The sequence below is a fragment of the Myotis myotis genome, unplaced genomic scaffold (genome assembly GCF_014108235.1).
Source record: "Myotis myotis isolate mMyoMyo1 unplaced genomic scaffold, mMyoMyo1.p scaffold_m19_p_7, whole genome shotgun sequence".
Classification (NCBI taxonomy): Eukaryota; Metazoa; Chordata; class Mammalia; order Chiroptera; family Vespertilionidae; genus Myotis; species Myotis myotis.
The window spans coordinates 44372802-44385347 of record NW_023416379.1 but is presented as its reverse complement, the minus strand read 5'-3'; positions in this window follow the sequence as shown (position 1 = coordinate 44385347).

Genomic DNA, 12546 nt, shown 5'->3' with positions numbered 1-12546 from the left:
ATAATTTTCCCTTTAAGTCAGGAAAACCAAGGTCATGTAGCTGACCACATCTCTTGCCCATGAGGAGAGTGTTATTAACAAATATAAGTCAGTTCCTTCTACTTAAAAACCACATTTACCGTCTACCCAGAAAGATGTGAGAAAAAGACTCAAACTCGAGTCTTTATTATAATTATAATTATAACTGCCCTGCCTTTAAGTAATAAAGTACCTCACGTAGAAGTCCAGGATGTGCAACCAAAGAATTTGTATGCATGCATATTAGCATAACCAATGGACACAGACACTGGGGCGGTGGGGGCTTGCCTGGTGTGGGAATGGCTGGGGGGGAGGGTCAATCGGGGAAAAAGGAGACATACGTAAAAACTTTAGATAAAAAAAAGTCCAGGATGTTACGTTAGCTATGTCAGTTGTGTTATCAAGAACTCAGCTTCTTTCACCCATCGGCTTTTCTGTCCACACTGACAGCTTCCATCTAAAATTGGTTTTCCTTTGTGGTCAAAAGATGGCTGCCAGTAATAGCCACTTCAGATTTTTATTTAAAACCCATTACATTTTATTTATGGTTTATAATTATACTAAATGATGCTCAGTGTACTGAGTCCACAGAGTGCCTGAGGCAGGCAAAGATCTGAGCCAGACGCTTGGTTCAAGTAGACCCTGCAAGTGTGGCTTGATATCCAGTGGCTTTCAGGGTCTTTCTTTTCCAGCACGACCCACTCTCATAAACTGTGTTAGGAAGAAAACATCAGCTCTGATTTTGTGAAACATGTTTCATGGGGGAGAAAGAAAAAAAATATATATATATATATATAACAAATAAAGAGGGAATAGACTCATCCTTGTGGCTAAAAGTATATGATACCTGTGCATGTTTCTCTTCTGTTCCAACTGGTTGCTTGTGCATTTGGAGTGTGTAAGTAATGAATCAGGAAGCAAGGGTTCTTTCCTTAAAGATAGAATAACATCACTCCTTGTTGGTGCCATTTTCCAACAGGTTATGAATACGTAAATGTTGTTGCCACATAGTATTCGGTCTGACCTTGTGACAGCCGCCAGAGCCTGCTCCCTCTCCCCCACCCACACTCACACCTCTGTGTAGTGAGATGCTAAGTGCTATTCGTAGCAAACACAGTCTCTGTTTAAAAGATGATAACTCAGTTAATACAAGATAGGAAGCGCTCCCTTACCATCACCACCTGCACAGAAGTGCCAGGGGTATTTAAAACAAGTGGTCTGGAATTTATTTCCAAATACCAACAGTATTACTACTGCAGCTAGATAAATATCACATGATGTGAGGGATAACAAACATTCTGCTATGGCCTTCGACAGATCTGACTTTGCAGAGATTAAGGCAGACAACACTGAAAACCTCAGGCAAGCAAAGAACCTAAAGATGAGACTTCCTCCCAACAGTGGGAAAAGCAGTGGGAAACTAAAACAAAATGAAACAACTACAAATGTCAAAAGCTTTGTAAAAATAACTTTAGAAAATACTAATATGGCTATCAGTAATGAAACATCTTCTGGAAGTGGATTTTGACTCAGACAATGAGACCAGTCTTTACAAGGATATGAAACTGGCAGTAACAGGTATGGGGCGGGTGAGATTTCAGAGACATTTCTGGCTAAAAGGGCCTCCCTTATTTGCTAAGTGGAATCCTCATCACAGCTTTATTTCTGTGGCTTACAGTTTGTCTCTTATCAAAAGGCCTATGTCCCTGAGGAAGGCATTAGTTACGCTTTGGTGAAAATTGTATTGTTATTTCTTCAGGATAACTTTCAATTGGAATATAGGGGGACAGTGAACACAGAAGACCTTGACAGCTATTGTTTAAGCAAATATATGTCTATTTTTATATTGGAATTCCCAAAATAACCATCAAAGGATAATTATGGAAACCCATTTTCACGAAAGTTTCCATTCTTCCTGGATGGACATTGACAATTTATGTGGCTACCAAGTATGTATTCTTTTTAATAGCGTGTAAATACATAGTGAAATGGGGGAAAGGGACGAATACATTTGCCAGAGCTTTAAGGTGGTCAGAGTGTGGCACCGTAAGTTAAGAGGGAAAAATCCAAGGTTGGGAGTCAGGGCCCCTGGGCTCCAGTTCCAGCTTTGCCTCACTTGACTGTGAGACCACAGGCAAGTTTTTTGACATCTCTGAGGCAGAACCCTCTCCTCTGTGTGTGTGTGTGTGTGTGTGTGTGTGTGTGTGTGTGTGTGAGAGAGAGAGAGAGAGAGAGAGAGAGAGAGAGAGAGAGAGAACTATGTCATATCTGCTCTACCTTCCTCACAGTATTACTGTGAGAATAAATTAATAAAGAGTCTTAAACTTTGAAAAGTTAAAAATACTATCCACATACAAAATGATTTTTGCTAAAGTCCAAAAAGCATGACTTACGGTTCCCCCCTGCACACACTATTCCAGAGGGTGTTTCCATTTTCACTTTCTCTTTGGCCCAATCACAAAGATGACAGAGCTGTATGTCTATGAATTTTCATCTCCTCTCATTTTAACAAACTGAGACCGACCAACATTTTCAGGACATTTAGAAATGGTTCTGTTTTGACTCTGTATGACCAAGAACTCTAAAATATGAATTCGACTCAAAGTCTTGCAATGCTTGAATTTACATCTAAAATCCACACAGAGCATGGCTTTCATTCTTTCAACAGTGTTTTCTGCACGCCTACCACGTGTCAGGCTTCATGCTGGCACTGGAAGCTCAAAGATGGTAGAGCTGGCATTCATTAAGTGTTTGTTACCAATTATTGGAATGAAATGGGGGTAAAGAGATATTGTGAGTCAGTAAAAGTTTTCATTGCAAATACTTAGGGAATAAAGTTATTATTTTCAAATAGGATAGTAACTCAGACTGAGCTAACAAAATTAACTGTCAGGAAAACTAAATTGTGCATAATTAGGAACTCTATTTTATATTTATGTAAATGATTCTAAAACATTCAAAAACGTTTTTTTTCTCAACCACTCTACTTTTCCACCATTTTGTTCACACCCCTATTAACTTTTACTGTCTTATAATTGAGTAAAGAAAATTTTTAACTGTTTCTATCTAAATAATCGAAATTTCTAGCCCTGGCTAGGTGGCTCAGTTGGTTAGAGCATAGCAAGGGGCAGCAGAAGGTGCTTCTGTGTGGATGCTACCCAAACAGAAACCACAAATGCATTTTTTTGTTACTAGAGGAAGTAGAGTGAATACCATGTTAGGATTTACCTTCGCATAGAGCCCAAAGAAAGAGAAAAGATTTCTATTGCCTTCCCAGTTTGAAAGCAAGTGAGACAAGCTTTTCACTTCCCAAAGCATTCTTCCTGTTTAGAACACTATGCAATTCAAATGCACTTCCCAGGATATAAAATCAAATTATTTAAGAGGAAGGGGGAAACAATGTGAGGGATAGACTGAAGGAAGCCATGTGTCATTAATTCAGTTATAAATTATTAGCCGAGAGCAGCCTCTTCAGCATTTGTATTTGATGAACAAAAATTGATTGCTTCAAGGGCATTTTAGTCCTTTTGATGTTCCCATCTTTTAGCCTCCCACAAATCTGAATCCTTAACAGAATGATTATAACATTATAGTAATCCTGGGAGCCAATACTAAAGGATTTGCAAGGGAAACGGAGATCAATAGTTTGAAAAAAGAGTGTCTTTTTGAATTGACGGCGCTGTCTCGCCTGATCGTGAACCTGAACAAAATAAGTGGAGCTTAACTACACAAGCAATCTCGCAGGCAATCCGAGGGGTTGCGAGGAGTCGAGGCTCGGGCACTTGAATAGGCCTAAGCGCCGAATATTTCTAACGGATTAAACCTCAACTAATGGCAACCCAAAGATATTTTGCAAACAATCGGCCTCTACTCAAAATAGATAAGATAATACATTAAGGGTTCTGGTTTGGTATTTAAAAGACTGGGTTCAGCTACAGGTTCCACATTTGCCTTTGCATAGAGTTTGAGATTCTGGGAAATTGGATTAGAGGTAATGTTGTTTTAATGGCTATCTCCTTTAGACCACTTTGAAATGGAGAATCCCCAGCAGTATTTCAGGATGGACTGGAGAGAACCATGCCCTTAACACATAACACAGTAGAAAATGAAATGGGCCAGATTGTTTAAAGACACAATTGCCCGCATCTATGGAACATCCAAGTTGTAACATAATTTGATACCTCAAAAGACAGAGAAAGGCAGCTGCCTGTTATAGGCTCTTTGAACAATTCGAGGATTAGCATAAAATTATACAGAAAGAAGGGTAAGTACAGCCTTGGCACTTGCTCACCACAGTAGGGGCATTGTTAAGAAACGCAAATGGACTCCGTGAAAGTGTGAAGGCATCTTAACATTGTCTGAGGACCTGCATGTTTTAACATTGATGTATATATTTTCTGGTTCTTTGTGTCCTCAACAAGAGGCTAGCTTAGTCCACTGGAGAGAGGCATCAGGAGACTTCAGATGGCACACATCTGGAGAACATCCCATGGAAATTGTGAATGGCTAAGTAATCTCCTTCAGTACCAAGACAAGGAGTGGTAATTTATGGCTTAACAGACTACAAAACCTGCCATCAATTCTAACATCGCCAACATTAAACCAAATGATTTGGAAGAGTAAAATATGCAACAGGAATTAACAGAGGGAAAGCAGCTACCCCGAAAGACACTATTTTCACACTTTCTTTCAAAGATGAAAAAAAACTTTTCCTCTGACAGAGCGTGTGTTTTCAGCCACTACATCGAATCGCCTTGCTGGCCTTACACAGCTTCGATGCTGTCGATCCTCACATCTCTGGCATGTTAAAGAATGGCTCAAATTAAAAGCATGTCAAAGTCACAGTCCCTGAGACTTGTGCTGGGGCAGATTAAGCATTTTATTTGGAGGCTATGCATGATAACATGTGAGCCTTAAAGTTAACCTTTTTCTCGAGCTGTTTAAAATGTTTTGTAGCTGTTCTTGTCTAAACGAATCAAAAGAAGGTTAAGCAGGAACTGGCATAAATAATAGCTGCCTTAAAAGGGGGCAGCAAAATTGATAGCTCTACAAATGGCAGCCACCTGCACCAAGAAAACTCAAAGAAAGAGAATAAGTATTTGAAGAGAAAGAATAATTGGAGATGTGACAGCAAAGAATAGAAATCACTCCCCAGAAGGTGTTTAAAAAGCTCTTCTATCTCCTACTTAATCACTGTTCCTTTAAGCCCATAAATTAAAATGAAATGTGCATGTTATATGCATTATAAGTATGAATACTCATGTAATCTAAAGCATCTTAACTGCCCAGCTTGTTTTCATACTGCCAGAGTCAATTCCATTACTGCTGTAAGAACAACAAAGTCTTACAGTAAACTGTTCTTTATCACATTCTCTTATAATTTTATTAAATTATCATATTAATGGTCTATTACTTAAAGCCCTCTTTTAGTCCCTAAACAAAAGCTTGATTTCTTTATCTAATACGGATGTATTGTTCTTTCCTTTAGCAAATGTACAACAGGTATTTCATTCAATTTGAAGGAAACTTAAAAGAGTTATGCTTTCTGCTTGTAGAATTAAAATGATGCCACTCAATGTAGCCAGTTCAGTTATAGCTTTGTGACATAAAAAACAAAGTTTTGAAGGGATTCATTGTTGGGGAAAAAAAGGAAATGTACAGTTGCCTAATTATTTAAAGCATAAACATACTTAATTCTAACTTTTCAGCAAATTCAACTGATATGATTGGCATCCATGGGCCTTACCTTAGAGATCTGAAGATGAATGAGAAACTTCAAGGATTTGTGACCTAGTAGGGGTAATTTATGTGCTCCCAAATGTGCCATTGTAAATACAAAAGTTGTACTGTTTCATTATTGCCAATGTCACTTAAAAGCTTATCTGATAAAAAAAAATACTTATAATTCCAAAGAGATTTTAGCATCATTCATAAATGAAAGCCATAGGTGAGCAATACGAGAGCAGGGCAAGCCAAGCGACACCAGGCAATACCAACCTTCCCCAAGTACTTCCCTTAGGACAATGCACTATGTTCCATGGAACACTTGTCTCTAATGATCTTCTCACAGAAAAAGGATTCCATGGTCACTTGTTTAGGAATCACTATAGCTATACACCATTTGGAGAATCACAATGTGTGTCATTGTATAAAGTCTTTTAAAAACCTTTCAATAAAGAAAAGAGTTGACTGTTTAAATTCAGTATTTCACAGCAAAGGTGAACATGAAGCCCCTTTATTCATTACATCCATTAACATCCCTGAAAATAAAGGACATTCTGGGAAATTCTGTTTTGGGCCACTCTCGGGGACTGGGTTCTGAACTGGATCAAAGTGAGGTTTCTTCTGCTCTGAGATTCGACTTCCCCTGATACCAGAAACATCACCGTTTCTTTTTAAAATATGGGTTAACACTATTACAAATATTCTTTGGGGTATTTGAGATGCCTTTCAAAAACTGAGTTAGAACTAAATGAATTTAATTAATCATCATTTCTTAAACTTTCAACACAATTATAAAATTAAACTATCTCAAACTTATATTAGCTAAACCAAACATTCTTGTTCTGAGAGTTAAACAAAATTAACTGTTTGGAAAACACATAGCTATCAAATTCCACTGCACACAAAAAACAACTAGCAATGGAATGACAGAGGTCATGGGTAAATGGTGGGGGCCTGTGGGTGGATGGAAATGAACTTGTGAACTTGATTTGAAATCATCACTGATCAGAACCAAGAATCTTTAAGGTATTTGTTTGCTACTCAGCTACCTTAATTAAAAACAGAACTAATTATATAGACAGAGAAAGTGTCATGAAACTGAAGGGCAAAAATTCAGCTGGAACTGCTGAGCCACCAGGAATCCTGTAGGTCAATTCTCTTCAAATCCTTCTGCAATGCATCTTGGCTTCTCTCATGCCTCCATTGTTTTCTCACTGCAGACAGGTTTTCTCTACTTCTCTGCACCAATGGCCCAAAATAGAAGGCCTGTGGCTCCCAGGTTTGCATGTTACAGTACCAGCCACATGCAGTAACTGGAGGTCTCAGTTCCAAAGCCAAATGATTAGGGAAAAGAGTGTGATTCACCCATGTTAGGTCAGGGGTTCTGACAGTCTTGACTGAAGAGACAGGGAACAGCATGCAAATATGACTGCCAAGGGCCCACCTTGGCAGTGAAGCAGAGAGGTGTTCCCCAAAAGCTATAGATAGCACAAGGGTTAAGGCAACTCTCAAAATTTCCACTGCTAGCGTGTGACTGTGGTTTAGCTGCTTTTGTCTGGAGAAAGCAGCAGGCTTTCCGGATCCACAGGTGAAGGAACACTGCTAAATGCTATTGCTAACGCTGACAATGGAGACACCCGAGGAGCGAATGAACAGTCAGAGCGGAATTTCAGCAGATTGTAGATATAATCTCACTTAGGAGAAGGAGATTCAATGAGACTTTTCCATTCTCATCTGACCACATTAGCTTTCTTTAAATAAGGAAAATGCTTTTAAGAGTATCTTTTAGATGTGGTCCCACTTAATAATTGCTAACATTTTCTGAGACACTGTTCTAGTTTTTTTTAGGTGCATAAACTCAATTAGTAATCTTGACAACCCTCCCATTACACACTAGTTTCATCCCCAGTTTATAAACTATGAAACTGAAGCTTGGAAAAGTTAAGTAAATTTTCAAAGGTCTCACAGCTAGTAAACAGCAGAGCCAGGTTTTCAACCAAAGGAGTCATAGTGGAGCCCTCAGAGTAATCAGTCTCTCCAGGAGGGGAGGTGACTGTCCAGGAGGGAGGTGACTGTCCAGAAGGGAGGTGACTGTCAGGAGAGAGGTGACTGTTCAGGAGAGAGGTGATTGTCCAGGAGGGAGGTGACTGTCCAGGAGGGAGGTGACTGTCAGGAGAGAGGTCACTGTCCAGGAGGGAGGTGATTGTCAGGAGAGAGGTGACTGTCCAGAAGGGAGGTGACTGCCCAGGAGAGAGGTCACTGTCAGGAGAGAGGTCACTGCCCAGGAGAGAGGTGACTGCCCAGGAGAGATGTGACTGTCAAGGAGGGAGGTGACTGCCCAGGAGAGAGGTCACTGTCAGGAGAGAGGTCACTGTCAGGAGAGACGTTACTGTCAGGAGAGAGGTGACTGTCCAGGAGAGAGGTTACTGTCAGGAGAGAGGTCACTGTCCAGGAGAGAGGTGACTGCCCAGGAGAGAGGTCACTGTCAGGAGAGAGGTTACTGTCAGGAGGGAGGTGACTGCCCAGGATGGAAGTGACTGCCCAGGAGAGAGGTGACTGTCCAGGAGAGAGGTGACTGCCCAGGAGAGAGGTGACTGCCCAGGATGGAGGTGACTGCCCAGGAGGGAGGTGACTGTCCAGGAGAGAGGTGACTGCCCAGGAGAGAGGTGACTGTCCAGGAGAGAGGTGACTGCCCAGGAGAGAGGTGACTGCCCAGGATGGAGGTGACTGCCCAGGAGGGAGGTGACTGCCCAGGAGAGAAGTCACTGTCAGGAGAGAGGTGACTGTCAGGAGAGAGGTGACTTCCCAGGAGAGAGGTGCACAAGGCTGCACAGTCACATGAGGCTGAGAGCCTCCTCAACGTAGTTTAGATATCACCCACCTTCTGCACGAGATAAAATAAATATATTCAAACTTAAAAATGCAGTCTAGATTAGCAACACTATCAAAGGCCAGGAAACATATAAAATTCACTAGCAACACAAGACAAAAAATTATTGCCCCAGAAGGCAGTCAGACGCGCATATCCTGGACACCATATGTAGAGACACACTCAGTCCACAGATCCTGAGAATTAAGTTTTTTTCTCGGTGCATAAGAATTAAGGGAAAATTAAAAGACTTTGTGTTGGGGTAAAAAGCTTTCTAACCAGGTTTGTTGACTGAAGTTAAAGGACAGTTCATTTTAAAGTATGTGCACTTAAGAACAGCGTTTGATCTGCCAACAAGTAAACCAAAATTTTTCAATAAAATGGAAAAAAGTTTTAAAGTCTGGAAGTGATATAAAATTGTCATGAAAAATAAAATGTTTCAGTTGTGTGATAGCAGCTTGGTGCCAGGTCTGAGAGACACTGCAGGTCCCAGAGACTTCCCAAACCAGGGGCATATGGTAGAGAATTGCTATGTATACCAGTCAGGGCTGGTACTGTACCAGACTTTTGTATTCTGCAGCTGGTAGATACCTGAGCATCAGTTTTCATCTAGCTTTAGTTGGAAGCAGAGAAGTTCAAGCAGTCCCAGAGTGGGCACGGTGAAGCTGTCCTGTTTCTCATAGTCATTGTTGCAACCCCAGCAACTCCAGGTGTGTTCTTCCATGGACGGCCCCACGTGGCTCTCAAACAGCACTTCACTGTCAGTTCATATGATTTCCAAAGAGGTGAGCCTGCTCTTAGCTATTCAGTTCTGTGTATGAAACTGCAAGGGCAACAAAAGTTTCAACAGCTGGCTTGGAAAAACAAAAGTTGAAAGGTCGGGAGAAACTAGAGCTGGAAGCAAATTCAAGAAGAGTTCTGGAGGGCTGCATAGAAGCCTGGGGGGAGAGTGCACACCTGAACCTGGTCATCGCAGGCTTCCTCAGCGAAGACCTGCCTGGGACTCAGGGGGAGAAGAAACTACAGTGGGAAACCCCGAGAGGTACTTGCCCTCTCTGGTCCTCAGACAATGAGCTTCCACATCAACCCCAGAGACCACAGCGAAGGATCCTGAAAAACTCCACTTCAAGACGGGAAGGAATATGAGTTAGAGGCACTAGGAGTTCATTGAGTATAAACTATTCACAGCTTTATTAAAAATGAAATATCCTGGTTAATAAAATACTCCGGTTGTCAAATATGCTACATGTGGATTATCAGTTGTCGAAGGTACGCGCCCACAACATTACACTCGTGGCATTCAAGGGGAGAGACTTACGTTTCCCTTAATGGGTGGGAGGCCCTTGAGGTTCTTCTGCTTTGGGCACAGCATCATTTAACACCATTTATCATTCAGCCGAGGATGTGTGAAATTGCTAGTTAACACAATTCCTTTGGCGGTCTGTCAGATGAAGAACCAGATTCCACTGTTTGCAATATGTGTTCCATATATAAATTAATATATTAAAACTGGAGTCAAAACCACAGCTACTATGGACATGGCCATCTTCTTGGGCGAAGGCCCATTACCCGCTCAGGAACTCCATGTTTCAGCTTCACACACGACATTCACGTTAATCAGCTCCACATTTCCCTCCCCCTCCTACTCCTCTCTCTCCCTTCCTCTTCCGTGACCCTCCCAGCCCTTCCCTATTTTCCCCTTTTTTAGCTAGGCCTGCTTTCCCTCGTCTGCCTTTCTTACGTCCCTGCGGACTGTGACATAGACTCTCCAAATTTGAATGTAAAATACAGTCCAGAAAGAGCCGTCTGATAGAATTTGATAGAACTACTACTGGAAAGACCTGGGGGGTGGGGACGGGAATGATTTAATGCTTTGCAGAAAAATCACCCTTCTCTACAAGCAGAAAGCATAACCCATTAGCATTCCAAACAGGCTGTTCAAAGCTTTCAAATGGTGAGGCTGAGCTGGTCTCGCCCTCTCCCCGTGCACACGCTTCCCAGGGGTGCCTCCGACCTGGGGCCTCCACATACGCGGCTGACACAGCATCTGGGATTTTATCACCACTGCAGAGAGTGAGTCTGGATGGACCCACTGCTGGTTACTCCAAATTTTTTTTTCGTGACTGAATGGCTTGATATGCATTAGCTCGCATGGTATTCTTTAGAGTTGATCTTTGCAGATATTTGCTCTTTCGACACATTTGTATTACAAAGAAGAACATATGGCTCCCAACAAACTATTTCTATATGCATAGGTTCCAGAGTTTTCCTATCTTTTTGTTTCTAATTTAGCTTTTTTAAAAAAGAAAAAAGTTTTGTTTTTACACTTTAAAGGTGGTTTTTCTACCAGGACCACATACAGTCATACTTAAAATTCCTTAAGGTCAGTGGAGTTTGAGTGTGTACATTTTACTTAAGAGATAAATAATTGCCGAAACCGGTTTGGCTCAGTGGATAGAGCGTCGGCCTGCGGACTGAAGGGTCCCAGGTTCGATTCAAGTCAAGGGCATGTACCTGGGTTGCGGGCATATCCCCAGTAGGAGATGTGCAGGAGGCAGCTGATCGATGTTTCTCTCTCATCGATGTTTCTGGCTCTCTATCTCTCTCCCTTCCTCTCTGTAAAAAATCAATAAAATATATTTTTTTTTAAAAAGAGAGATAAATAATTATCTTCAGGAGGTTTAACAAACAAGAAAAATGAAGGATGGATTCCCACAGAACAAAAATGTAGGGGGTTACAGAGACCCATCCTGCCCCTTATCAGGCATCTCTCCTAGCCCCCACCCACTTAAACACTCACAGAACCTCCGGCATCACAACTAGGAGTTTGGTCATTAGGATTCAAAGGCCATACTCCCTTGACAGCTGGAGTACAGGGAATAATGTGGAAGATGTAGCACTAATGGGAATCAAAAGTAATCCTGCCAAATGAAAAACAAAGAGGAGTGGGCGGACTTGTGTTTTGTCTCAGTTGAGGTTTCCTGGCCCAGCTGGGAAAGAGAACTGTAAAGATGATGCATATCTATTTACATTGTTATAAGGACTGGAATAAGTACCCAGTGACCTAAGAACTGAGATTTTCAACTGTGAAAATTAGTTGCTTACAGCTACTTATCAAAAGGTGTTTTGGTTTTTTTTATAACGATTAGGGCAAAAACTTAGTTGAAGCTCACTTTATCCCATGATTTACTTCTATAAAGCAAGAATAATTATAATAAATTCTTAGACAAATAATCAAACAAAATGGTTAAGTACATGAGCTTCTAGGTCATTCTGTTCAGATTTCAATCCTGGTGCCAATCACTCATTACCTTGTAACCTTGGTCTAGTTACAGTGATGGCGAACCTTTTGAGCTCGGCGTGTCAGCATTTTTGAAAAGCCCTAACTTAACTCTGGTGCCGTGTCACATATAGAAATTTTTTGATATTTGAAACCATAGTAAAACAAAGACTTATATTTTTGATATTTATTTTATGTATTTAAATGCCACTTAACAAAGAAAAATCAACCAAAAAAATGAGTTCGCGTGTCACCTCTGACACTCGTGTCATAGGTTCGCCATCACTGGTCTAGTAGCTTCTTTTCTCTAAGCTCCAGTCCTTGAATTTAATTAATATTCAATAAATGTTAGCTACTCTTGTTATTTTGAGTCATTTCTATATTAGTAAAGAAGCATTAATACTAACTCTTTTAACCAGGGTAAGCAATGTTAGCTGGTCTAACAAACAATTCCAAAATTTCAGTGATCTCAGCACAACGGAAGTGTTTTTCATTCATGTCACAGAACAAGGTGTAGAGATAGTCCTGTTCACCAGTGTGGGGTCCAGACTCCTCCTATATAGTAGCTTCTCCACATTTTATAGCCATGGAGCCCATCACTGGACCCTCTCCATCGAGCTTGCAGAGAAAGAGAGTTCAGAAGGCTGCAGAAAAT